This window comes from Phoca vitulina, unplaced genomic scaffold (genome assembly GCF_004348235.1).
Source record: "Phoca vitulina isolate PV1807 unplaced genomic scaffold, GSC_HSeal_1.0 scaffold22, whole genome shotgun sequence".
NCBI classification, from domain to species: domain Eukaryota; kingdom Metazoa; phylum Chordata; class Mammalia; order Carnivora; family Phocidae; genus Phoca; species Phoca vitulina.
The window spans coordinates 43,581,660-43,607,097 of record NW_022589725.1 but is presented as its reverse complement, the minus strand read 5'-3'; the positions used below and the strand labels follow the sequence as shown (position 1 = coordinate 43,607,097).

The 25,438-nt window shown below is 43.2% G+C and overlaps 1 protein-coding gene across 10 annotated transcripts in view; it reads left to right on the top strand.

The window, feature by feature from the left end:
* Positions 1 to 25,438, top strand: part of ST6GAL2 (ST6 beta-galactoside alpha-2,6-sialyltransferase 2) — an 83,399-nt gene that overhangs the window by 8,285 nt on the left and 49,676 nt on the right. Inside the window, exon 2 of one of the 10 annotated variants that reach the window (XM_032419210.1) lies at positions 24,955 to 25,014. The exons of the other annotated variants lie outside the window; for them this stretch is intronic. The gene's annotated coding sequence lies outside the window, so the exon portion shown is untranslated. The remainder of the gene's footprint in view (positions 1 to 24,954; positions 25,015 to 25,438) is intronic. 10 annotated transcript variants of the gene reach the window in all.

The following is a 25,438-nucleotide window of genomic DNA, read 5'->3' as shown; positions in this document are numbered from 1 at the left end:
GGAACCGGCAGCCGGGGGCCCGGGAGTGCCTTCTGCCAGGTTCAGCCTAGAAGGTTGCATTCCTTAGAATCATCCCTTGTTGAATTGAAAGGCATCCAGAGATCAATTAATTGGCTTTCCAGGATACATATTTCCTATGAACCCACATAGTCTTTTCTCTCAGGAAAATAATTCAAGTTCTGTATGTGAGGAAAGGTAGACAGAGAACAGAATTATAGGAGGAAGGTCATGTATGTTTTGTTTGCTTTATATTGTGCGGGGTTTTTTTTTATGCTATGGGTAGAAAACAAGGATTGATGATTGCAATTAGGGATTTAAACATTCCCCTTGTTTGTTCTGTGTAGTTGCTAAGCAAATCTTTTTTTTCCGAGATAAGGGGAAGTCCCTTGGACTGTTCACTCACGTGTGTACTTCAAAATACAGTTTCCCTGGCTTGGTGCTGATGGCTTGTAGAGGGAGAAAAGGTAGTAACTGGGTCAGCGACTCCAGTGCTTGCCCTGGTAGAATGGGAGATACATGTTCACGTTTTACTAAGAGAAGCTCATGCCACAAGCATTTGCTCAACTCGGGGAGCTTGGAAGAGTGACATCATTGCACAGAACAGGTCTGGAGCATGTCTTTCTTTTTTTTTTTTTTTCCAATTCATAGGATTACATTTGCTTGCATGTGACATTATTCTTGTCAGCTACCTTCATGCTCACAAATCAGATATCATCCACCTCAAATACAATAGAGGTGGAACAATGCCCCCAAACCACCTTCTAGGGTCTCAGGAGGATACAGAGAGGCAAACTTAGCTATTCCCTTGCAAACCAAATAGGCCCTCAGAGATTTGGCTAAAACATCCAGGGTTCGTAGACACTAATCAGTAAGAACTGGCTCCTGTCATGCTAGTCTTGAAACCAGAGATGGAGGGCATCAGATGGAATCTGGGAGGAGAAAAGAGATAAAAACGTGTCATTTCCACCCTACCCCCCCCCCCCGCACATGCCACTTATTTATTCCTCCAGAGAGTTCCAATCTCTTGTCTTCTTCGTTCTCTAAACGTGTCTGTGTGCGTCATGTACTTCTTGTGTCCATGGGATGTGGGAGGGTGTCACTTCTCCAAGTTCAGTTTTACTCTGACTTTTGGGCAACTACTTTACCTGTCTTGTGTTCTTCAGCTATATTCCTAACCAGAGAATTTCTGCATAGACAAGTGAAAAGTTTGATGAATTTTCATAAACCAAGTACACCCATGTAACCAGCTAGATCAAGAATCAAATATTACCAGCCTCCTGAAGCTTCCCGTATCCCCTTCTGGTCACTGTCCTGTGGAAGGTAATCACTATACTGATTTCTCACGAGACAGATTAGTTTTGTGTTACTTGCTTACGTTCAATTTTAAATAAAATAACATTTTAACAATTCGGTATATATTTTTTTAGGGTTAAAGTGACGTTAACCAGCAATGAAATATAGGTTGTGCTTTAAACTAGAGACGTTTAATGTTTGTTCCAGTCACTGAAACTTCCATGCTGCGTAAAGTGCATTTTGTTATTAACAACCAGTTGTTAATAACGTAAGAGCTTAGTTTTGCCGTTTGTTGGATGCTATAGATCTTCCTTTCCGTTCACTACATGACAGGATCAGAAATAAATTTTAAACTGTGTTAAAGGCTAGTAACATTATGTTCTAAATCTCAAAGATACATTTTAATATATTTCAGTTTATGACAGGTCTATGGAAAAAAACTCAAAATGAAACTCTCTTTACTAACTGAATTTAATTTCATTTGGCAACTCTTAACCTCTGGCTTGTGAATTTGGTATACTTCAATACTGCAAGTGGACACTGAAAAATGGATAGCTCTATGAGATATTTTACATAATACAGTTAGACTTTCTTAGGAGATGTTTTTTGAGGAACTAGGTCAGAAAAATTCAGCAGGACATGGAAGATTAAAGTCACATAGATTCTTTAGAGTTTTTGTCTTCATAGAGCTATTCTACATCGCAATTTGGAAGTAATAAATAAAAATCCATAAACTAAAAAAACTAAAAAATCTAGGGGCGCCTGGGTGGCTCGGTTGTTAAGCATCTGCCTTTGGCTCAGGTCATGATCCTGGAGTCCCAGGATCGAGCCCAGCTTCAGGCTCCCTGCTCAGCGGGGAGTCTGCTTCTCCCTCTGCCCCTCACCCTGCTCGTGTGTTCTCTCTCTCTCAAATAAATAAATAAAATCTTAAAAAAAAAAAAACTAAAAAATCTAAAAACTCAGTTCCAGGCTATCCGTTGCCTGGCCTATACTTGGAGTGGGCACTGACCAACTTGAGGAGAGGTTTTCACTATACCAAGCAACTAATGTTCAAAGGGATATAAAGAAAAGGTAGAATGGTAGCTCAAAGTTTACCAGAAAGGAAAAGAATAAAAATTGGAAATGTGATTTAAAAAGTAAAAAGGTTAACAGGCAGATTGCTTCATAATGGTCCAATGTCCTCAGATTATGTTGTATCAATTCAGGATTTGCCCAAAGCCAAAGAGATTGGCTTAAACCCAAAGCCAGATGCCAATGGAACCAGTTGGTAGAGAGCAGGGTATTTTGGCAGCCAAGCTCACACAGCATTACGAGTCTCATGATTTGGTTTCTGCCTCCCGAAGAGGAAGCTGGATCTCTTACCTGCCTCTGAAAATGCTGGCTTTTGTTCAGCATGCCCTTGGGCATGTGCTACTTAAGTGGCTCAGAAATCTGTGATTATACTTCCATGTGACCGTCCAGAGTCTCTTTCCTGACATTTACCATTTCTGGAAGGCAAAATGTTTTTTGGGCTTCAGCGTCTATTGTTTATTGTGTTCTTCACAGAAAAAAATGGAGGGAAGCCCTGCCCTGTTAGCAGAAGGAACATATTATAGGAGGAATTCATTTTACAGATGGCTCCATTCACTCTTGCTCGCCTCCTGAACTCCCGTCCATTGTCCTTACTGGCAAAGAGTCATCTTTCCTAACCCTAACCTTGATCATGTGACCCTCTTCTCTCCTTAGATGCTCCAGTGCTGCCCCCCCCCGCCCCCAACCCGGCCTTCCCCCCATTGCAAACAGGGCACAGCCTGGAATTTTTAGGACATCATGTGCTTCTGAATTGGGCCCCAGTGTTTTGGTCTCTACTTTCCTACTATGAGGGTCTCTCTGACCATATCGGGCTAAGTCTGAGGATGGACCTGCTTCTTTCTCTCTCTGTCTCTATCTCTGTGTCACACACGTGCACACACACACATGCACACATGGTGTGTGGTCCTCTCCTGTGCTACGGCACCATCTCTCATCGTCGTACTTATTACTCTGTATGAAAATGAACCTTTTCCTTCTCTCTCCCCTGCTTAACTGTAACGCCCTTGCAGGCAGCCCTGTGGGGCTCTGACCCCAGCTCCTTAGCACATCTCAAGGTACTGAGCTCAGTAGGTGCTTGATCAATGTTTGCTGAATGAATGGAGCTAAAAGTATTGTTAGATTTGAAAGGATTACTGACTGCTCTGTAAACTGATTTCTAAAAATGAAGGGGAGAGAGGGGGATCTTTTCTGCCTTTTTTTTTCAAGCTGAATCCCCATGTATATAGCTCCCCCAATTCTAACCATCCATTTATAAACAGGACATTCTGAAGACAAGGGACCATGGACCAGGTGGACTGTTCTGTACATACATTATCTTTAGAGTTCCTGTTAATCACTCTGGAAAAGTACATTTACTTGCAATGTTAGGAAATCAGAGTTAAACCATTCAACCTTATAATTTTTACGCCTCTTGTGAATCTCATAGAGAAAACTGGAAATTCACATTTCTTTTCACAAGTATTACAAATGTGGTTGGGCATCTTTGTTCCCCTCTTTAACAAAGCATTCAGAAGTACGGGACACCCGTAATTGGTAAGTGGTTAGTAAATAAACTGGGTAGGATCTGTCCAAGGAGGTTTTATAAAAGCGCTCTGTCTAGGATTCGTTAGTGTTGTATCAAATTCTAACAATTAGAGCTACATACGTTACCAGCACCTGGCGTGATAATAAAGGCTGCTGTGGAGCCAATGGGCTCAGCAGCATTTGGGTGTCGGGCTGCATTATTTTCTGGCTGCCTATGAATCATCTATCCATAGGTGTTAAAACTTGGAAAGGTACTGCTAGACTGGGGACAGTGTTAAATATCAGCTGTCCATTAGGAATTATAAATGCAATCCCTTGATCATGAGATCAGTCCAACCAGGTGCAAGTGGAAAGGTACGCACACCTTTAGTTGAAAGCCTGGGGAAGGCACTGTGCTGTGCCTTCTTCCTGGTCTGTCAGAGGCGTGGCCCTGACCTTGCTCTGCAGCTCTCCCTGCAGGAGACAGCCCCAGGGCTCAGGGGTGCCTTCCCAGGACAGAGGGTCAGTGTGCGGTGCGGCCGAGGTCATTAAAGTTTATGTGGAATGTAGTGTATTTTCACAGTGTCTTCCCAGATGCGCATCCTCTTGAGTGCCAAGTGCTGTGCATTTCTCTCCCCACCATGTAAGAGAGTTTTGTTTTAAAGTTTGCAGTCTCCCAAAAGGTTGAGTAACAGCTAGGGCATGCCTGGAATGAGTCATTTAATTAAAGGGACTCTTTCCCTTACTCTGAACCCATATTAGAATTAAAATAAAAAATGTTACCCGTGGTTGAAGTTACAGACCTTTGGCAGTTCTCAGTGGCAAATAGAACATTGCAGGCATTTAACAAAAGCACAGGGAATTAAAAAAAAGAAATGCATGGAGCATTTGAATAAACTATTTCCTTGCTTCATTTACATATGCATAAGATACAAGGGACCACTTGGGAGTAAAGAAAAACCTAAGTGTGGATTTCCTCTCACCCACGGAAATAGCTTTAAATGGCTTTCATAGTCAAGTTAAGTGGATTTTAACGACTTCATGTGTGTTGGCTATTAGCAGTTGTCCGTGCTGCTGACTGTGGCAGTCGGGCAGTTCATTCTGGAGACTCCATCGCCGCCCTTGGCTGTGGGTAAATCTCCACATCATCCACACAGACTCACATCTGTCCCTGCATTCACACACCGGGCAAAAGGAAGCTCTTTAAGAATAAACTCGATCTCCTGGTAGAAGTCTGGTTTAGGTCCCAGAGCATCAGGGCATTGCTGTTATTTAAAGTAATGTATTCAAATTTGAATATCTGTTTACATTATTTCATTTTTCTTAATGACCTTAGATCTCTACACACCCCCAAGCCCTTTTAATTTTCCTTATGAGTAATGCTATGCCAGCTTAATAAGGATGCTATGCCAGTGGGTTTCTCTGCACTTTTTAATTATGTTGTTGTCCCAGACATGGTTTTTGATAACTGGATGTGGTTAGAAAATTCTATTACTGTGTTCTGGAAATCTGGTGCCAGCCAGGAAGGCCTACCCCTGCAGTAAAACTACCCCACCAACTTTTGTTGAACCCTCCAGGAAACTCATAATCATTAGATATTGGAACTCTTTTCAAATGGATCCCAGGCTTTTGGGGGAGGCAGTGAACTTGGCCTGTGCCTTCACTGCTGAGTTTGGTGTCTTCCATATTTATTGGTTTGGTTTTCTTTTTTTTCCCCAACTGCTTTAGACTCCTTGATAAGGTTTACTCTCAGACAGTAAGCTTCAAAGTAAACACAGTTTTGTTGGCTTCCTAGAAACTGGTGATGAATAATACGGATCTAACAAGAAGTACTGCATTTCCTATTTACATTTCATGCATATCTGAAGTAATTCAAAATTTCAACTTTTCAGGCCCTCTTAGTGAATTATTATTAAACATTCAGTTTGCAGATGAAAATAATTGTCTTTATTCTTTATTCTTTTTTTTTTTTTGGAAAGCATAGCCTTCTCCCAGGAATGGAAGACTAGCATCCTACAGGGTGATATGGTTAAGGCCTCCAGCTCTCTCTGCCAAGGGGAAGGTGGAGATGTGACCGTGCAGTGATCGGGAGAATTCCATGGCCAAACAGTGGCTAAGTGCAAGGATCCCCCAGGTGACTGCCATACAAACCTGGCTCTCCCCGAACTCCCTTCACTGGCCATTTTGCAGGTGGGCTCCCTAGCAGGTGCCATGGGCATATCACATGGGCCACACCAGGTGAAGTGGAACGTGGCTCAACACAGAGGTCAGCCCGATTATAGTCTTCATAAACAGCTAGGCCCACTGTTCAGTCCTGCCATGAGTCAGGAAGGTGTGAGGCGCAGGTATGAGGGGGACCTGGGACCCCCTTGGAGCTGGGGGAGGGGGCTCAGTCCAGGGCTGGACCCCCTGCATGGCTGGACTCCAAGGGAGTCCTCAGCTATCAGTCAGGTTAATGAGAAGGGCTTAAAAGCAAACAAATCCTTTCTTCCCTCCCCAGGGTTCTTGAGTGTTCTGGAAGGGTCTGACTGACAGCTTTGAAGGCCCCACTCCGGCCCAGAGAGCGGAGGCAGTGGGAGGGGGCTTCTGCACAGTGTCACCTGTCAGTTCTCCCCTCCCTGACCCAGGAAACAGGCAGGAAAGGGGTCCCTCAGGCCCCCATCTCAGGCAGGCTTCCTAGGACAGCAACAGTTATCCTTGAGTTCAAAGGGCAGCTGTTGTTTGGGGGCTTCTGGAGGACAAGGTGAAACGAGGAGATGAAATATGTTTTCTGTTTGCTGAAGGAAATTAACCGAGTTGTCCGGGGTTGGTATTTCCTGGAATATCTGAGGGGAAGAGGTAAGTTCTGTGCACAAGGGAAGCTGCCAGAGATCCAGATCCACTTCCGTTGGCTCAGTGGTTGCACCTGCCGGAGAGGAGCCCTTGCAGTCCCTGATTCCACTGAGGCACGGCTCCCTCCTGGGGAGCTTCTCAGCGTGGCTTACAGCTCCTGAGGTGGCTGTCCTGGACTTCTGGTTACCACCCACCCATCTCCACCTTCCCCCGCCCCGAAAATTCTTCAGTCTGGTGGTTTTCTCACTTACCTTTGAGTCACCAGGGGCTAGTCAGTTCCTTCCATAGACAGTGCTGAGTAAAAGAAGCTTCTGTCATGCTGGACATGGCCTTGTTGCAGTCTAGAAATGGATCGCCCACCCATCCACTCTGTATCTCACTACGAACCCAGCATGGAGTGTGATGGCATTCCTTCCACGAATAGTGTATTTGATGTGTTTTTTTTTTCTTTTGCACTCCCTACTTCGTGCTTTTCAGCCATAATGAACACAAGTGGCGACAGAAATTTATAGAAGAAAGGTGCATTCTGAGGTTAGAAACTTCCTTCTTGTAAAGGGGAACATGTTGTCTTATTCTAATTGTCTCTTTTTTTTTCAATTTTTTTATTGTTATGTTAATCACCATACATTACATCATTAGTTTTTGATGTAGTGTTCCATGAATCATTGTTTGTGCATAACACCCAGTGCTCCATGCAGAACGTGCCCCCTTTAATACCCATCACCAGGCAAACCCATCCTCCCACCCGCCTCCCCTCTAGAACCCTCAGTTTGTTTTTCAGAGTCCATCGTCTCTCATGGTTCGTCTCCCCCTCCGGTTTCCCCCCCTTCATTCTTTCCCTCCTGCTATCTTCTTCTTTTTTTTTTTCTTAACATATATTGCATTATTTCTTTCAGAGGTACAGATCTGAGATTCAACAGTCTTGCACAATTCACAGTGCTTACCAGAGCACATACCCTCCCCAATTTCTATCACCCAGCCACCCCATCCCTCCCACCCCACCCCCCACTCCAGCAACCCTCAGTTTATTTCCTGAGATTAAGAATTCCTCATATCAGTGAGGTCATATGATACATGTCTTTCTCTGTTTGACTTATTTCGCTCAGCATAATACCCTCCAGTTCCATCCACGTCGTTGCAAATGGCAAGATCTCATTCCTTTTGATGGCTGCATAATATTTCATTGTATATATATACCACCTCTTCTTTATCCATTCAACTGTTGATGGACATCTTGGCTCTTTCCACAGTTTGGCTATTGTGGACATTGCTGCTATAAACATCAGGGTGCATGTACCCCTTTGGATCCCTACATTTGTATCTTTGGGGTAAATACCCAGTAGTGCAATTGCTGGATCATAGGATAGCTCTATTTTCAACTTTTGTAGGAAACTCCATACTGTTTTCCAGAGTGGCTGCACTAGCTTGCATTCCCACCAACAGTGTAGGAGGGTTCCCCTTTCTCCGCATCCCCGCCAACATCTGTCATTTCCTGACTTGTTAATTTTAGCCATTCTGACTGGTGTGAGGTGGTATCTCATTGAGGTTTTGATTTGGATTTCCCTGATGCCGAGCGATGTTGAGCACTTTTTCATGTGTCTGTTGGCCATTTGGATGTCTTCTTTGGAAAAATGTCTGTTCATGTCTTCTGCCCATTTCTTGATTGGATTCTTTGTTCTTTGAGTGTTGAGTTTGATAAGTTCTTTATAGATTTTGGATACTAGCCCTTTATCTGATATGTCATTTGCAAATATCTTCTCCCATTCTGTCCGTTGTCTTTTGGTTTTCTTAACTGTTTCCTTTGCTTTGTAAAAACTTTTTATCTTGATGAAGTGCCAATAGTTCATTTTTGCCCTTGCTTCCCTTGCCTTTGGCGATGTTTCTAGGAGGAAGTTGCTGCGGCTGAGGTCGAAGAGGTTGCTGCCTGAGTTCTCCTTTAGGATTTTGATGGACTCCTGTCTCACATTGAGGTCTTTCAATCATTTTGAGTCTATTTTTGTGTGTGGTGTAAGGAAATGGTCCAGTTTCATTCTTCTGCATGTGGCTGTCCAATTTTCCCAACACCATTTGTTGAAGAGACTGTCTTTTTTCCATTGGACATTCTTTCCTGCTTTGTCAAAGATGAGTTGACCGTAGAGTTGAGGGTCCATTTCTGGGCTCTCTATTCTGTTCCATTGATTTATGTGTCTGTTTTTGTGCCAGTACCATACTGTCTTGATGATGACAGCTTTGTAATAGAGCTAGAAGTCCGGAATTGTGATGCCACCAGCTTTGCTTTTCTTTTTCAACATTCCTCTGGCTATTCGGGGTCTTTTCTGCTTCCATACAAATTTTAGGATTATTTGTTCCATTTTTTTGAAAAAAGTGGGTGGTATTTTGATGGGGATTGCATTGAATGTGTAGATTGCTCTAGGTAGCATTGACATCTTCACAATATTTGTTCTTCCAATCCATGAGCATGGAACGTTTTTCCATTTCTTTGTGTCTTCCTCAATTTCTTTCATGAGTATTTTATAGTTTTCTGAGTACAGATCCTTTGCCTCTTTGGTTAGATTTATTCCTAGGTATCTTATGGTTTTGGGTGCAATTGTAAATGGGATCAACTCCTTAATTTCTCTTTCTTCTGTCTTGTTGTTGGTGTATAGGAATGCCACCGACTTCTGTGCATCGATTTTATATCCTGCCACTTTACTGAATTCCTGTATGAGTTCTAGCAGTTTGGGGGTGGAGTCTTTTGGGTTTTCCACATAAAGTATCATATCATCTGCAAAGAGTGAGAGTTTGACTTCTTCTTTGCCGATTTGGATGCCTTTGATTTCTTTTTGTTGTCTGATTGCTGTGGCTAGGACTTCTAATACTATGTTGAATAGCAGTGGTGATAGTGGACATCCCTGACGCGTTCCTGACCTTATGGGGAAAGCTCTCAGTTTTTCCCCATTAAGAATGATATTCGCTGTGGGTTTTTCATAGATGGCTTTTATGATATTGAGGTATGTACCCTCTATCTCTATACTCTGAAGAGTTTTGATCAAGAAAGGATGCTGTACTTTGTCAAATGCTTTTTCTGCATCTATTGAGAGGATCATATGATTCTTGTTCTTTCTTTTGTTAATGTATTGTATCACGTTGATTGATTTGTGGATGTTGAACCAACCCTGCAGCCCAGGGATAAATTCCACTTGGTTGTGGTGAATAATCCTTTTAATGTACTGTTGGATCCTATTGGCTAGTATTTTGGTGAGAATTTTTGCATCCATGTTCATCAGGGATATTGGTCTGTAATTCTCCTTTTTGATGGGGTCTTTGTCTGGTTTTGGGATCAAGGTAATGGTGGCCTCATAAAACGAGTTTGGAAGTTTTCCTTCCATTTCTATTTTTTGTAACAGTTTCAGAAGAATAGCTATTAATTCTTCTTTAAATGTTTGGTAGAATTCCCCTGGGAAGCCATCTGGCCCCGGGCTTTTGTGTTTTGGGAGATTTTTGATGACTGCTTCAATTTTCTTAATGGTTAAAGGTCTGTTTCAGTTTTCTATTTCTTCCTGGTTCAGTTTTGGTAGTTGATACATCTCTAGGAATGCATCCATTTCTTCCAGGTTATCTAATTTGCTGGCATAGAGTTGCTCATAATATGTTCTTATAATTGTTTGTATTTCTTTGGTGTTGGTTGTGATCTCTCTTCTTTCATTCATGATTTTGTTGATTTGGGTCATTTCTCTTTTCTTTTTGATAAGTCTGGCCAGGGGTTTATCAATCTTATTAATTCTTTCAAAGAACCAGCTCCTAGTTTCATTGATCTGTTCTACTGTTCTTTTGGTTTCTCTTTCATTGATTTCTGCTCTGATCTTTCTTATTTCTCTTCTCCTGCTGGGTTTAGGCTTTCTTTGCTGTTCTTTCTCCAGCTCCTTTAGGTGTAGGGTTAGGTTGTGTACTTGAGACCTTTCTTGTTTCTTAAGAAAAGCTTGTATTGCTATATACTTTCCTCTTAGGACTGCCTTTGCTGCATCCCAAAGATTTTGAATAGTTGTGTTTTCATTATCATTGGTTTCCATGAATTTTTTTAATTCTTCTTTAATTTTCTGGTTGACCCATTGATTCTTTACTAGGATGCTCTTTAGCCTCCATGTATTTGAGTTCTTTCCGACTTTTCTCTTGTGATTGAGTTCTAGTTTCAAAGCATTGTGGTCTGAAAATAGGCAGGGAATGATCCCAGTCTTTTGGTACCAGTTGAGACCTGATTTATGACCTAGGATGTGATCGATTCTGGAGAATGTTCCATGGGCACTAGAGAACAATGTGTATTCCGTTGCTTTGGGATGGAACATTCTGAATACGTCTGTGAAGTCCATTTGATCCAGTGTGTCATTTAAAGTCTTTATTTCCTTGTTGATCTTTTGCTTAGATGATCTGTCCATTTCAGTGAGGGGGGTGTTAAAGTCCCCCACTATTATTGTATTGTTGTCGATGTGTTTCTTTGCTTTTGTTATTAATCGCCTTATATAATTGGCTGCTCCCATGTTAGGGGCATAGATACTTACAATTGTTAGATCTTCTTGTTGGATAGACACTTTAAGTAGGATATAGTGTCCTTCCTCATCTCTTATTACAGTCTTTCGTTTAAAATCCAATTTGCCTGATATAAGGATTGCCACCCCAGCTTTCTTTTGGCGTCCTTTAGCATGGTAAATGGTTTTCCACCCCCTTACTTTCAATCTGGGGGTGTCTTTGGGTCTAAAATGAGTCTCTTGCAGACAGCATATCGATGGGTCTTGTTTTTTATCCAATCTGATAGCCTGTGTCTTTTGATTGGGGCATTTAGCCCATTCACATTCAGGATAACTGTTGAAAGATATGAATTTAGTGCCATTGTATTGCCTGTAAGGTGACTGTTACTGTATATTGTCTGTGTTCCTTTCTGGTCTATGTTGCTTTTAGAGTCTCTCTTTGCTTAGAGGACCCCTTTCAATATTTCTTGTAGGGCTGGTTTCGTGTTTGCAAATTCCTTTAGTTTTTGTTTGTCCTGGAAGCTTTTTATCTCTCCTTCTATTTTCAATGACAGCCTAGCTGGATATAGTATTCTTGGCTGCATATTTTTCTCATTTAGTGCTCTGAATATATCCTGCCAGTCCTTTCTGGCCTGCCAGGTCTCTGTGGATAGGTCTGTTGCCAATCTAATGTTTCTACCATTGTAGGTTAAATATCTCTTCTCCTGAGCTGCTTTCAGGATTTTCTCTTTGTCTCTGAGACTCGTAAGTTTTACTCTTAGATGTCGGGGTGTTGACCTATTTTTGTTGATTTTGAGAGGGGTTCTCTGTGCTTCCTGGATTTTGATGCCTGTTTCCTTCCCCAAATTAGGGACGTTCTCTGCTATAATTTGCTCCAGTATACCTTCTGCCCCTCTCTCTCTTTCTTCTTCTTCTGGGATCCCAATTATTCTAATGTTGTTTCATCTTATGGTATCGCTTATCTCTCGAATTCTGCCCTCGTGATCCAGTAGTTGTTTATCTCTCTTTTTCTCAGCTTCTTTATTTTCCATCATTTGGTGTTCTATATCACTGATTCTCTCTTCTGCCTCATTTATCCTAGCAGTTAGCTCCCCCATATTTGATTGCACCTCATTAATAGCCTTTTTGATTTCGACTTGGTTAGATTTTAGTTCTTTACTTCTCCAGAAAGGGTTTCTCTAATAACTGCCATGCTTTTTTCAAGCCCAGCTAGTATCTTTAAAGTGATGATTCTGAACTCTAGATCCGATATCGTACTAATGTCCATATTGAGTAGGTCCCTGGCAGTCAGTACTACCTCTTGTTCTTTTTGTTGAGGTGATTTTTTCTGTCTTGTCATTTTGTCCAGAGGAGAATAGATTAATGAGAGAACAAAATGCTAACAGGGTAACAATGTCCCTAGAAAATATACTCTAAACAAATCAGAAAAGACCTTCCAGAAAGTGGTCGCTTTTCTGTTCAGAGAGTTGTTGCTATTCTTTTCTTCGATCTCCTATTGAGTTTGTAGGTGTTCAGAGTGGTTTGATCCGTATCCAGTTGAATTCTTGAGACCAGACGAAATCCAGGTCTCCTACTCCTCCGCCATCTTGCTCCGCCCCCCTTCTAATTGTCTCTTAAGCCCCCATTTCTACACTGATGATAGATTGATGACAGTTTTTTGCGTGTCGGATTCTCTCCCTACCTCTCTTCCACATCTGGTCTCCCATCCCTTTGCGTGACACATGATGTCAGGACTTGCGCATTAACAGCAAGCACTATTGAACCACGGCTGGAGGTTTTTGGGACAGTTGTCATTGCTTTGGGACTTGTACACAGATATTTCGTTTACTATGGCAGGTTCTAAAAATTTATGACCTGTGAAAAGTTTATTTTCAGTGTAACTGAGGTCAGAATTGGACATTTAATCCAAAATCCATATGGCACTGAGTTGCACAGTGTGTGAAAAGTGCTTTGTAAACCATAGAGGGCAGCCCAGGGAGAAAGATGGGCCTGGACTCAATAGACTGTCTCACATTCCAGACCCTCCACTTTGGGGGTGGGGGGGGTTTATATGAGTTCTTCTTCTTTTCTTTTATTTCTACATTTTTTAAATTAAGACTTCCAGAGCAGTTTTAGGTTCACAGCAAAATTGAGCAGAACACACAGAGATTTCCCACCCCACCCCCTGCCCCCGCAGGTGCACAGCCTCCCCCGCCGGCAGCCCCCACAGTTGATGAACCTACACTGACACATCGCTGTAACCCCGAGTTGTAGTTCACATTGGGTGCACTCCTGAGGTTGCACCTCCTGGGGGTTTGGACAAATGTGTGTCCACGTGTACCCACTGTTGGAGGACCACACAGAGTATTTGTACTGCCCTAAACATCCTCCCCCAACTCCCACAACCACTGATCTACTGTTTCTATAGTTTTGCCTTTTCCAGAATGTCATATAATTAGAATTATACAGTTTGTAACCTTTTCAGACTGGCTTCTTTCATTAGTAGTTGGTGCATTTAAGATTCCTTCCTGTCTTTCTACGCTTTGAGAGTTCCTTTCTTTTTAGTGCTGAATAACATTCCATCGTCTGGTTACCATAGTTTATCTGTTCATATTATCCAGTGGGTTATTTATGCATTTAGCCAACTGAGGGACACCTTGGTGGTTTCCGAGTTTGGGTAATTGTGAATGAAGTTGCTATAAACATCCTTGTGCAGGCTTTTGTGTGGACTTGAGTTTTCAGTTCCTTCTAATAAATACCAAGGAACATGATTACCGGAGCATATGGGAAGAGTATGTTTAGTTTTCTAAGAAATGGACAAACTGTCTTCCAGAGTGGCTGTACCACTTGATGAATGGGAGTTCGTGTTGCTCCCCATCCTTGGTGGTGTCAGTGTTCTGGATTCCAGCCGTTCTGTGTATGGGTATCTTGTGGTTGTTTTAACTTGCGTTTCCGGGGCGCCTGGGTGGCTCAGATGGTTAAGCGTCTGCCTTCGGCTCAGGTCATGATCCCGGGGTCCTGGGATCGAGTCCCGCATTGGGCTCCCTGCTAGGCGGGGAGCCTGCTTCTCCCTCTGCCTCTCTCTCTCTCTGACTCTCATGAATAAATAAATTAAAAAAAAAAAAAACCATTTAACTTGCGTTTCCGTTAGGACTTAGGATGTGGAGCATCTTTGCTTATGCCTATTTGCCATCTGTATATCTTCTTTGATGAGTTGTCTGTTAAGGTTGTTCACTCATCTTTTAATCAGGTTGTTTATTTTCTTATTGTTAGGTTTAAGAATTCTTTGTATAATTTTGATCACAGTCCATCAGGTGTGTCTTTTGCAAATATTTTCTCCCAGTCTGTAGCTTGTCTTCTCATCCTCTTGAGATTGTTTTTCAGAGAGCAGAAGCTGTTTATTTTAATGAAGCTCAGCTTATCAGCTCTTCCTTTCATAGATCATGCCTTCAGTGTTGTATTTAACAAGTCCCTGCCATACCAAGGTCATCACGATTTTCTCCTGTGTTATCTTTTAGGCATTTTATAGTTCTGCATTTTGGATTTAGGTCTGTGATTTCTTCTGCTTCTTGTTCTTAAGGTTCTTCCCTTGTAAAATGAGAGTAAATCATCTGGGGCTTTTTTGACAAACAGTATGCTTAAGTACCAACCAGCACATCTTTCCTGGGCTGAAAGGGGTCACCTACGGCTATTATTAGAACCACAACACCGTAGTCAAAGGTAATGGTCTTGCTGCAGGTCTAGCAAATTTTTTTGGCCCTTGCTAAATCAGCCCTCCTAAAGGTTTGGGGATTTTTGTTGTGGTGGTGGTGGTTTTGCTATTGCATTTCCTTCTTATATAATACCTTATTCTTTGAAGTGAGTTTTGGCTGAGGTAACTTAACCCAGTAAATGGTTTGGGCGTCTTAAGGATGCAGAAAGGTCCTGGGATGGAAATTCCCTGACTTTGAGTTCGCCGTGGGACTCAAGCACACAGAATTTTAATCTGCTGCTTCTCATCCGCATTTGATGTTCAACCCAACACTCCGTCTCTGCACTGGAATGCCTGTTTAGCAGCCCAGTGCTCATTCCAGTCCCTCCTCCGTCCTAACCAGCCCAGTCCCCTAAAGGATTACACCTGCCATAAAATGCAGCCTCCGGTTATGGAGGTAATTAAGTATTGGGGAAAAGAAGCAGAAAGACTTTGAAGTTACATAAAACTCCTCATTTATTTGTTTTTATTAAGGTTCTTAGAAATGACTTCGCCCTCTTTGTCTCTAAAATTGTACGCTTTGCTGAGACTCTGTTGGATAACAGTTATATGTTCCTGGCTCAGAGTGAATACTTGCTCAGTGAATAGAGAAAATACAGCCTAAATGATTCGGAGAAAACAAGAAGAAAAAAAGAAAAGCCAAAGGGAATAAACAATTAATTGTCAGATGTCCAGATTTCTACCAAGTGGAATAATGACAAAAATGTTCCGAAACTGTGGGAACCCTGTTGCTTTTAATGAGAGGCTGACTAAGATGGTATCAAAGCAGCAGAGCTTTGGAGTCAGCCTGGGTTCGGACCCTGGCTCTGTCAGTTACGTGCTACGTGACCCCCAGGGTTGGTGGACGGACTCCATGCAAAATTCAAATGTGGGGCCCCTTATTCAAAATGCATGGGGGCGAAAATGCCCTTATCAGCACCAAAACAACACATTTTTTCCCTCCCTTCCCTTTTTTTCTCTGTCTTGACTTGTCATGGTGTTTTTAATGTTCTAAGTAAAGAAAAATTAAAATTTAATGATCAGCATGAATTTTACCATTCATCTTTCTGTTGCGCAATCCAGTTTTAAATGCAAATATAAGAGCATTCAACACCTGTGCAGAATCACCAAGATTGCACAATGTGTCCTTCATGGCTGGCACACGCTTACATGTTTTGTTCTTACCAGAACAGTGGAAACACAGCTCAGAACAAACTCAGCTGTTTTTATTTCGGCTCGTGACACATGCCCATTCCACCAACTTCAGCTTTCCAAGAAGGAAGGAAGGGCTTTACTATACGTCATCATTTTTAGCGCATGTGGATGGCTCATCCAGGGAAATAAGAAAGGACATGATAGGGCCCTTGGGCCACTGTGTTTCTTATTTTTGCTTTTGAAGCCAGTTCCAGCTCTAACAAAGCATGGCTGCTCGGGGCTGCCAGATCCCCCTACTTAGTCACGGAGGTAACATGCTTACTGTGTCCGCATTTTGAGTCATGCTAAACTCCTGTGCATTGTGGGCTCGAGGGGCATCACGCATGCTGTGTGTGAATGGCATGGCAAGGAAGGGGGGGCACCCATATCACACACATGTTATACCTACCTGCTCTGCTCACACTCATGCTTCGTTGTCCTCTTGTCCCATGTTCCCATTAGATTTTACTTGGGAAACACAGACTCAAAGACAAAGTTATTATTAAGAACTTTAAGACCGGGGCGCCTGGGTGGCTCAGTCGGGTAAGCAGCCGCCTTCCGCTCAGGTCATGGTCCCAGGGTCCTGGGATCGAGCCCCTCATCGGGCTCCCTGCTCAGCGGGGAGCCTGCTTCTCCCTCTCCCTCTGCCTGCAGTTCCCCCTGCTTTTGCTCGCTCTGTGTCTCTCTCAAATAAATATATAAATCTTAAAAAAAAAAAAAAAAAAGAACTTTAAGACCAAGGCAGGAGAACGTGAATGCAAACCTGGTCCTTCTCAGTGTGGGGACCTATCACACTGCACAAGTCACATGCCCGGGGGGCTGGCCCTGATGGCTGACATCAAATGGATTCTCTCTCTCTCTCTCTCTTTTTTTTTTTAGATTTTATTTATTTATTTGAGAGAGAGAGCACAAGTGGGATGAAGGGCAGAGGGAGGAGCGGGGCTCGATCCCAGGACTCCGGGATCACGACCTGAGCCAAAGACGGATGCTTAACCCGCTGAGCCACCCAAGCGCCCCAATTGAATGGGTTCTTAACCTCAAGGAACCTGTTCCTCATGATAAAATCAAGCAATAATATGACCTAACTCATAGGTTCTATTTATGTTTAAATGAGGCCCTGCTTGTGGGTTATGAAGTCCCACACTTGGTACATAGTATGCCTTTACTAAAAGTTCATTCTACATCAACTTCGAACTACTGCGCAAATCTTCAAACAAGACAGTTCTATTGTTGGAAAGATAACCTAGTGTGGAGGCAAGCTGGAGTCATGAAATGCCACTTCTAGAATGGAGCAGGCAGAAAAAAAAATTGTAAGTCACAAATACATTTTATTATCTCTGCTGAAATGATTCAGTGTCTGTACAGATGCCTAAGAAAATAAAATGTGCCTTGAGGGCTTTGAAGAGCAAAGTGGTTTTATAAAACTCTGAAACACGGCTTCCAGCCCCACACCTCTTTCCCTGTGGGCAACTTGCTTCCTTCCTCTGTGCCTTCGTTTTCTCCCCTGTAAAGTGAGTGTCAGATGTCCAACATGGATACTAAATCTTGTCACATCGTGGCAGAGTGTCTTACAAATGGAAGGGACCGAAGATAAAAACAAAGACTTGCAAATGTATGTAATAAGGACAAGATGGAAAGAAGAGTGATAATAAACCCGTTTTGTTATCACCAGCATGCTGGCTGGGTGCTGGCCCGGCACGATGCACCATCGAGTTTCCTTCTGACCGCCGTGTCCGGTGGAACTCACGCACGGGGCACTATATCAGCACCATATAGACGCGTACTGTTCTGTAGCCTGAGTTCACCCTTGTAGGAACTCTAAGCATATCCTCGCCACATCTCTTTGAAGGGTCCTGCATAATTAAAGCTTTCTAGGGCGCCTGGATGGCTCAGTCAGTTAATCATCCAACTCTTGATTTTGGCTCAGGTCATGATCTCAGGGTCCTGAGATTGAGCCCCATGTGGGGCTTCCCACTCAGTAGGGAGCCTGCTTGAGATTCTCTCCCTCTGCCCTTCCCCCACCATGTGTGCACGTGCATGCTCTCTCTCAAAGAAATAAATCTTTAAAAATAATTAAATAAAGCCCTTTCTATAGTCTGAAAAATCTAATGCCCTGGAGTTAATACCCCTGTAGTCAACTTTTTCTTGATGAGGTAAGATACAGTGGTGTGTGAGAGCTGGCGCGTGAATATTCAGGAATTTTGTGAGCCAGTTGTTAAACTACATTAAAAACAAAGGTAGTCAATTCTCAACACTCACTGTTTCCTAATTATTTCAATTTTACTATCACCCATGCTCTTAAAGTTGTTTACATCTGCTGTGTCTGCATGGTCCTAATACTAGCAAATGCTGAGCTTCTGTGTGTCTCTTACCAGCTCCGTGTTTGGTGATGTCACCTTAGTAGTTTGAAACTGGCCATGGCAGAAGTATGTACAGCAAGGAAAGGGGTAGATGCCAAAAATCAGCTCTCCACTTCCCCTTCTCTTTCTCAAGAGCCAATTGTCAAACATTTATCAGCACATTACTGAGTAAAAATGAAATTGACCTAGAAGTTTCTTTTGGAAGGTTTGTTACAAGTTCTATAGAGCAGTATAGAACCAATTAGAAAGTGTGCAAAAGGAAAAAGGGAAGGAATGAACATTCTTGAAACATCTGTGCCCGGCAGTACATTAATTGACTTTCATATAGAGGTCAATTAAAATCCTCTTAAAGGCTGGCTAAGCTGTGTGATGTTACCTCAGTTTTGCAATTGAAGAAACTAGTCGGGGATTTAATAACTTACCCACGTTGATATGGTTAATAACAGAAGAAACTTATATAGAAGTTTTTGAATGTAGGTGTTTGTAATTCAACGCATTATCTTTTCCCCATAGAATGGAAATTCCAATGCCTTTTGTAAAAGGAAATAGTGTTGCTAATGCTATGGTAAGATTTTTGTAACTGTAGTGAATACCGTATTTTTTTTCTTTATTCATCTGTGTGCACATCAAGCATTGAAAGTCAGGTATGTGCCACCCATTGGTCATGCGGAGGTTCTGCCCAAGGGAGGAATGGGTATGTACGAAGTCCTGGGGCAGCGCGGGAAATGAGGGAACGTCAGAGAGGCATGCCAAAGCTGGCTCAGAAAAAAGGTGACGCTCTTCAAAGGCATGTAGATGTGTGCGTGTGGCCCCTGGATCTAAGGTGTTTTGGTGCAGGTTGGTTTTGTTAGCAGTGACAGGATTAGGAAATTGTGGTCAAACCAGCATCAGCGGGGAGCCTGGGGAATTCCTACCAAACTGCCTTGGAATGCAGCGGCCCATTCTTCCCAGTCTCCCTGGTTTCTGCTCACCCACCGCTCACCGCTCACTCATTGCAGCCCTGGCAAGGCCAAGGGCAAGGTCGAGCGGCCCGAGGGGAAGCATCTACAGTGCAGGCTCCAGGGTCCTGTCCCGCTGATTTTGGTTCAGCAAGTTGGCAGTGGAACCTAGGAGGTGTCCTTTTGAACATGCAGCCCTAGAGACTCCAAGACTGCACCAAGCATTTGTTCTGTAGCTTCTGTGCCGTCTCTACCAGTAAGAAGAAAGCTCACGCACATAATAATGACAAAAGCTCTTCTTAGCTTCCCATTGCTTTTATCCCCGGTCTCTGTCTATCCCCACATTTACCCTTTGAGGTGTTCAGAGCAGTTAATTGCTCTTCTTATTCCATAGTTGCGAGAAATGAGAATGGCAGAGGTTAATCCAGCACTGCCAGGCCCCACCATCAGCAGGCTGAGGACCCAGACTTCTCGGTACTTGCCAATGTATTCTCCTCAGGTGCACGGTGCCTGTAGGGGGCCGCTGGCCCGGTGCCCGGGATGCCACCTTGTGGTGATCCGCTCTGCAGCCAGCCTCAGAAACGTGCCTTTAATAGGGGACCACCTGTACTCTCCAGAATATTTTGGACTCCATTGGAACAATTCTAGAGACACTACAATGTAGGCATATTCTTCAGATTCCTCATTCCCAATTTTGGCAGCATTCTGTTCAGCTACAGAACTTTAAAACACTCTAGAAGTAAAATCCGTGATCCGATCTATTCAGATGACAAGGAATGTATTGCGAGTAGTCTGCCTCCAGCTAGCTTTGCAACACAAGTAACGCGCTTCATTTCCCTGCACCATGGCTTCCTCGTTGGTAAAAAGAGAAAGTTGGCATCCTTGTAATGTCGTCCCAGCTCTTACGAATGCTCTCGAGTCTCCAGCATGGAGCGAGAAAATGTCACCACTGGTTTCATGTTCTTTCGCTTTTCCAAGACAAATAACATTGACCTTGTGAGCCATGAACTCATGATTCTATTATTGTATTCACTCATCGTGGGGTTGGGGGAAAACAGAAATGTATTTTATGCATCACATTAATTAGACTTAAAATAGCTCAATTATTTGTTTTCTCTAATGTGGAGTCGCTTTTCTTGACTGTCCTGCCTCCATCTAGAAATGTGGTTTTCTTTTTGTCCTGCCTCTTTTTAGAGCCTGCACCATAAAGCAGGATGAAATTACGCTCCTCTTGGCACATGCCTCTCACTTGTTTCTACGGAGAACTGATATTTTGTTCACTTATAGAATCAGAACTACAATTTTTACTAAAATGAGGGGGGCAACCAATTCAGAAATGCTTTTCTAGCACATGATGCAGTGTAGACTCACAGTCGTCCACATAGCTTGACCTGAACTTTATATTTTGAGAGACCCAGATCATACTTTAAGGTATATTCTTTTCTTTTTAATTCAAAGTAGTCACTCCACACTGTTCAGGAATGAATTCCTGCTATAGATTTTTATCAAACACATCTGACATTTTAAATAAATTTTAGACTGATGAATTCAGTGTTTCTGTGACAGAGATCATAAACATTTTCCTTTTTCCAAAAGCAATCTGAGGAGCATATATTTGTACTGTAGTTAATGCTGTGTTAAGTCAGTGGAATATAGTTGCTGCAAACATTTGTAGAGCAAAGGAAAAAAAGCCTTTATTTAAATCTTGCCAAGAGCAGAAATAAAATGAGCAAATGCACAGTGGAGTGAGAGAAAACATAAAGATCCATACGGTTTTATTACTGTGGTGCTCTGGTGTTAGCATCTCATTTAAGCCACATGGAGTATATGGTACAATCGCTAATAATTTTATGTCTGAGTGTGTGCCTTACAAGAGATGTTTGTTGAGTGAATAAATGTTGGATCAGTCATTTTTTTTATCTGTTACAGAACTTTCATTTCCTCAGCATGGAAATTAGATAGAGATACCCCAAGTGTAGTACTATTTGTATATTTTCATAAGAGTAAGAAATAAAAATAAACGAACATATATTCTCTTTAATAGTGAAATGTTCTTGGCTGACAAAGGTACCATGAAGACAACCTTAGTAGTTATTTCCATTAAATTATAGAATCGCGAAGGATAAGACTGAGTTGCATTGTTCTTTTAATCCCCACCACAGTTCCTGAACATATAATAAAGGCTTAAGGTATGCATTTTGTGTTTGTGTGTGTGTGTGTGTGTGTGTCCCCATCAAGGGTAGGTGGGCAGCTAATATGCCATGGCTTATTTACAAATTAGATAAAAGAGCTTTTTGCAGACCAGAGAAAAATTACAGCTGGAAAGCAAGGGGGCTGGGGAGGATGGGGGTTAGATACCAGAGCACTTGTTTAGCATAGATATTGCAGCAGAATTCATCAGAACGATTTATGATTCGTGGTGCCATCCCAGAGACACAGACACCATCTTTCATCTGCCTCAATGCGCTGTGTTGTCCTGTGTCATCCTGTTTGCTTTAAGTTCATATTCTGATGATTTCGCCATGACTCTGGACTTCACCCTTCCATCCCTCCTTCCTTTTTTGTCCCTGACATTTCAGGAGTGGGGCTGACCTCTGAGTTTCCAGTGTTGGCGGTGGTTCCTCGTCAGCAGTCCTGCCAAGGCCCTGCAAAAGTTTTGTGCAATCCATCAAGGCTGGGTGGATGTGGACATATTATTATTTTCGTGTTTCTCTCGTCTTCCTAGTTCCATCCGTCACCAAATGAACTTCCAGAACCCATATCCCAACTGTATGTGGTTGGGTTTTAGCTAAAATTCTCTGTGAGAGGTTTTTACTGAGCTCTGATGGGGAGGCTGAAACCCACTGCTTTTTATTTATGTCATTACATGTGATAAAGGCATTAAAATTATAGTGTTTCTCACAAGTTCTTGATAGTATATTTCATAGAAGCCAGCATTTCCGTCTCACAGTGTGTTTGCAGATTAAGTAACAAGTGGTTTGATCTTTGTAAAGAGGATTTATTGTGTACCTGTGCACTCAGCCAAATTACAGTACAGACGTGCACATTCCCACCTGCCCTATCGCTCACAGCAACTGTTCCTCCACTTGAAACGCACCCGGCCCCCCAGTACCTAACTTCTCACCATCCGTTTGTTCTCAGCTTAAATTTTACTGCCTCCACATGACCTGCCCAGTCTCCCCAGCCTGAATTATGCCCCAAAGTCTTTTGTCTTACAGTCTCTCAATTCCTTCCCCACCTCACTCCTGCAGTGGTCGAGCCCTTACTGTGTGCCAGGCACTATCTAGAGACTGAGGAAAGACGGGTCCCCCTCCTGGAGCTTAGGGTCTGTTGGAGAAGAAAAACATTAAACATACAACATATCAAGTGGGAGCAGTACCAAAAGTGAAGACAAAGGCAGCCGAGAGAGGTCAAGAGGATGAGTGTTGCAGGGGAAGCCCTTCTGAATAGACCGGAGACTTTAATAAAACCGGAGGACGGCAGGTCAGATTCTGGAGGATGGCTGCCGGCAGCAGGGAGGGCCTGGGCAGGGAGCAGGGCGGGCCCGGGCACGGGCCCTGCAGCGGGTGGGAGCTGAGCGCGCAGGAGGCCGCAGGGACCTGGAGGAGGGGGGACGGCGAGGGATCAGCGGTGGGAAATGAGGTCCGAGAGATGACTGGGGACACACACCACGTACATGAAGGAAAGGGAAGAGAGAATTGACAGCAGGGACCCGGCGACATTAAATTCCCACTTGAAGGGTTTCACTGTGCCTCCTGGAGCATCCACAGAGGACAGGCAGGATGGAAGCAGGGAGACCGGCCCCAGGGTCATTGCACGGGTACGGGTGAGAGGTGGCTCGGACCACTTCGGGGCAGTAGAGAAGGGCACCAGTTGTGCGAGTGCAGGTATGTTTTAGGGTCAGGGCTGCCTACTTCAGATCAGGGCTGCAGGTTGGGACTGGATGTGGAAAGAAGGAGCAAGAATAAACCAAAGCCTTTGACCCAGGCACCTGGGTGAATGGCCGCACCGTTTACCAGATGGAGAAAGGCTAAGGGAGGAAAAGAAAGTAACGAGTGTTTGGTTTGGACACGTGAGGTTTGAGATTGTGAGGAAATACTTAAGAGGAACTGTCACACAAGTAGTTGGTTATATGGGTTTGCAGGTCAGAGGAGAAACCCACACGATGGGTATAAATGTGGGCAGCGTCAGGAGATAGAAAACGTAGCATGCTTCTAGCCATATGCTTACATAGCAGGTGTATATTTTCAGTCCAGAAGTGTTCAAGAAATGCAACTTATCTCAATTCAACTTAAGCTGTATTTTGAGACCCATTCCACTCAGCGTTGGAAAAATCTAACTGCCAATTCAGCTAACCTTTTCTAGTTGATTAAAGTAACCAAAGTTGACATTAACATGGGTTCTTAATTTAGGTTCTTTTTTTTCCTCCTCTAACTTAGACAGCTTCATGACCTCAGGGAAACTGTCTAGTCCTTAGCATCAAGGTGCATGCCTTTGGGACTGGGCACTGAATTAGCTGCCTGGCCTTCTGCCTTATAGTACATTACAGGACAGTGCTCTCTACTGTCCCCTTTAGTCCCCCTGCCCATGCTGCATGTCCCCTCTGTGTCTGTGGATTCTCTCTACCTCTCTACTTTGGGGGCCACAGTTGGTTGTTCTTCCCTGCCATTCTGGGTACAGAAAACTTGGGTTCACACAGCCAACCCTGCGCTACCTCCACAGCCTGAGGTTTGAGGCACAGAGTACGGCAAGATCTCTTCTACAAACTTACCTAGAGTTCTGTTGTCCTCTTCCTCTTAGCATTGACACTACAACCATCTTCAGGGGCCCTGGCCAGGGGCCAGTTGTTCTGTTTCAATTCCCACTCTCCTTTTCCATCAGCTGGGAGATCTTTTCAATCTCCGTTTGGGCAGGAGAAAACTGGGTCAGCAAGTATGCTTCCCAGTTTTTGTCCTGCCCTTTCCCCCCCCTTGAAATACAGCTTTGGAACTTTATTTTTATTTACTTATTTATTATAATTTCTTTATTTTAGAGAGAGAGAGCAGGGGATGGGCAGAAGGGAAGAGAGACCATCTTAAGCAGGCTCCACGCCCAGGGCAGAGCCTGATGCGGGCCTCAACCTCAGGACCCTGAGATCATGACCTGAGCCGAAACCAAGAGTCGCAGGTTTAACCAACTGAGCCACCCAGGCGCACCAGCTTTTGAACTTTAAAGGCAAGCATTGACATCACCGCCTTCTGGTTCCTTTGGGCATGGGAGGTCTTAATGTTTATCTTGGTGAATGGAAGAAGGTCATGAATTAAAAGGGAATGTGGTAAAAAAAAAATCAGTTAAGACTGCACAACATCCTGCAAGATTGGTGTACTTGATTTCTGTCTTTCCCATATGGTAAGCTCGATGGGGGGACAGGTAATATTTGATTTGCTCAGCATGGTAGACATAGTAGTATGTAGTAGGTGCCCAGTTATCTGTAGAACGAATGAATGAGTGAAGTGACAGAAGACCAGCACTGTGCTCCTAGGTACAGAAAGTATCTCTGCTGTTGTTCGCAGGGGAACCGTGACTCAGTGGTCGTGACTGCGGTGTGCTGGCGCTTGGAAGATATTCTAAGGGTGAGCCAATCCTCAGAATTAGAAACCTCAGAAATTATTTCATAATCTGGAATTTTTCTACAGGCTTTGAAAAATGCAAACTAGAGAAGCATACCAGAGAGGAAACATTTGAACTTTTTCTAGGTTAGTCTTCGGTGTGCTGGAGCCCTCCTGCTTGGGTCTCCTCCCAGCTGCTCAGACCTTTCCAGTAGGGCAAAGGACATTCAGCTTTGAAGTTCAGAGGGCAGCACTGAAAGCTCCGCACCGAGAAATTTCTTTGAAGTCTCATGTTTTCTATTAAATCTTCAAGTTGGTTTTATATTTGACTCCATAATGTGTGTTTGTATGTGTTAACGCATGTTGAAGACATGGCTGCCTTATCCTATTACTTCAGTGGAAAATGTGTCCTATAGTAAGGAACTTGGTGTTAGGGCATTAACAACTT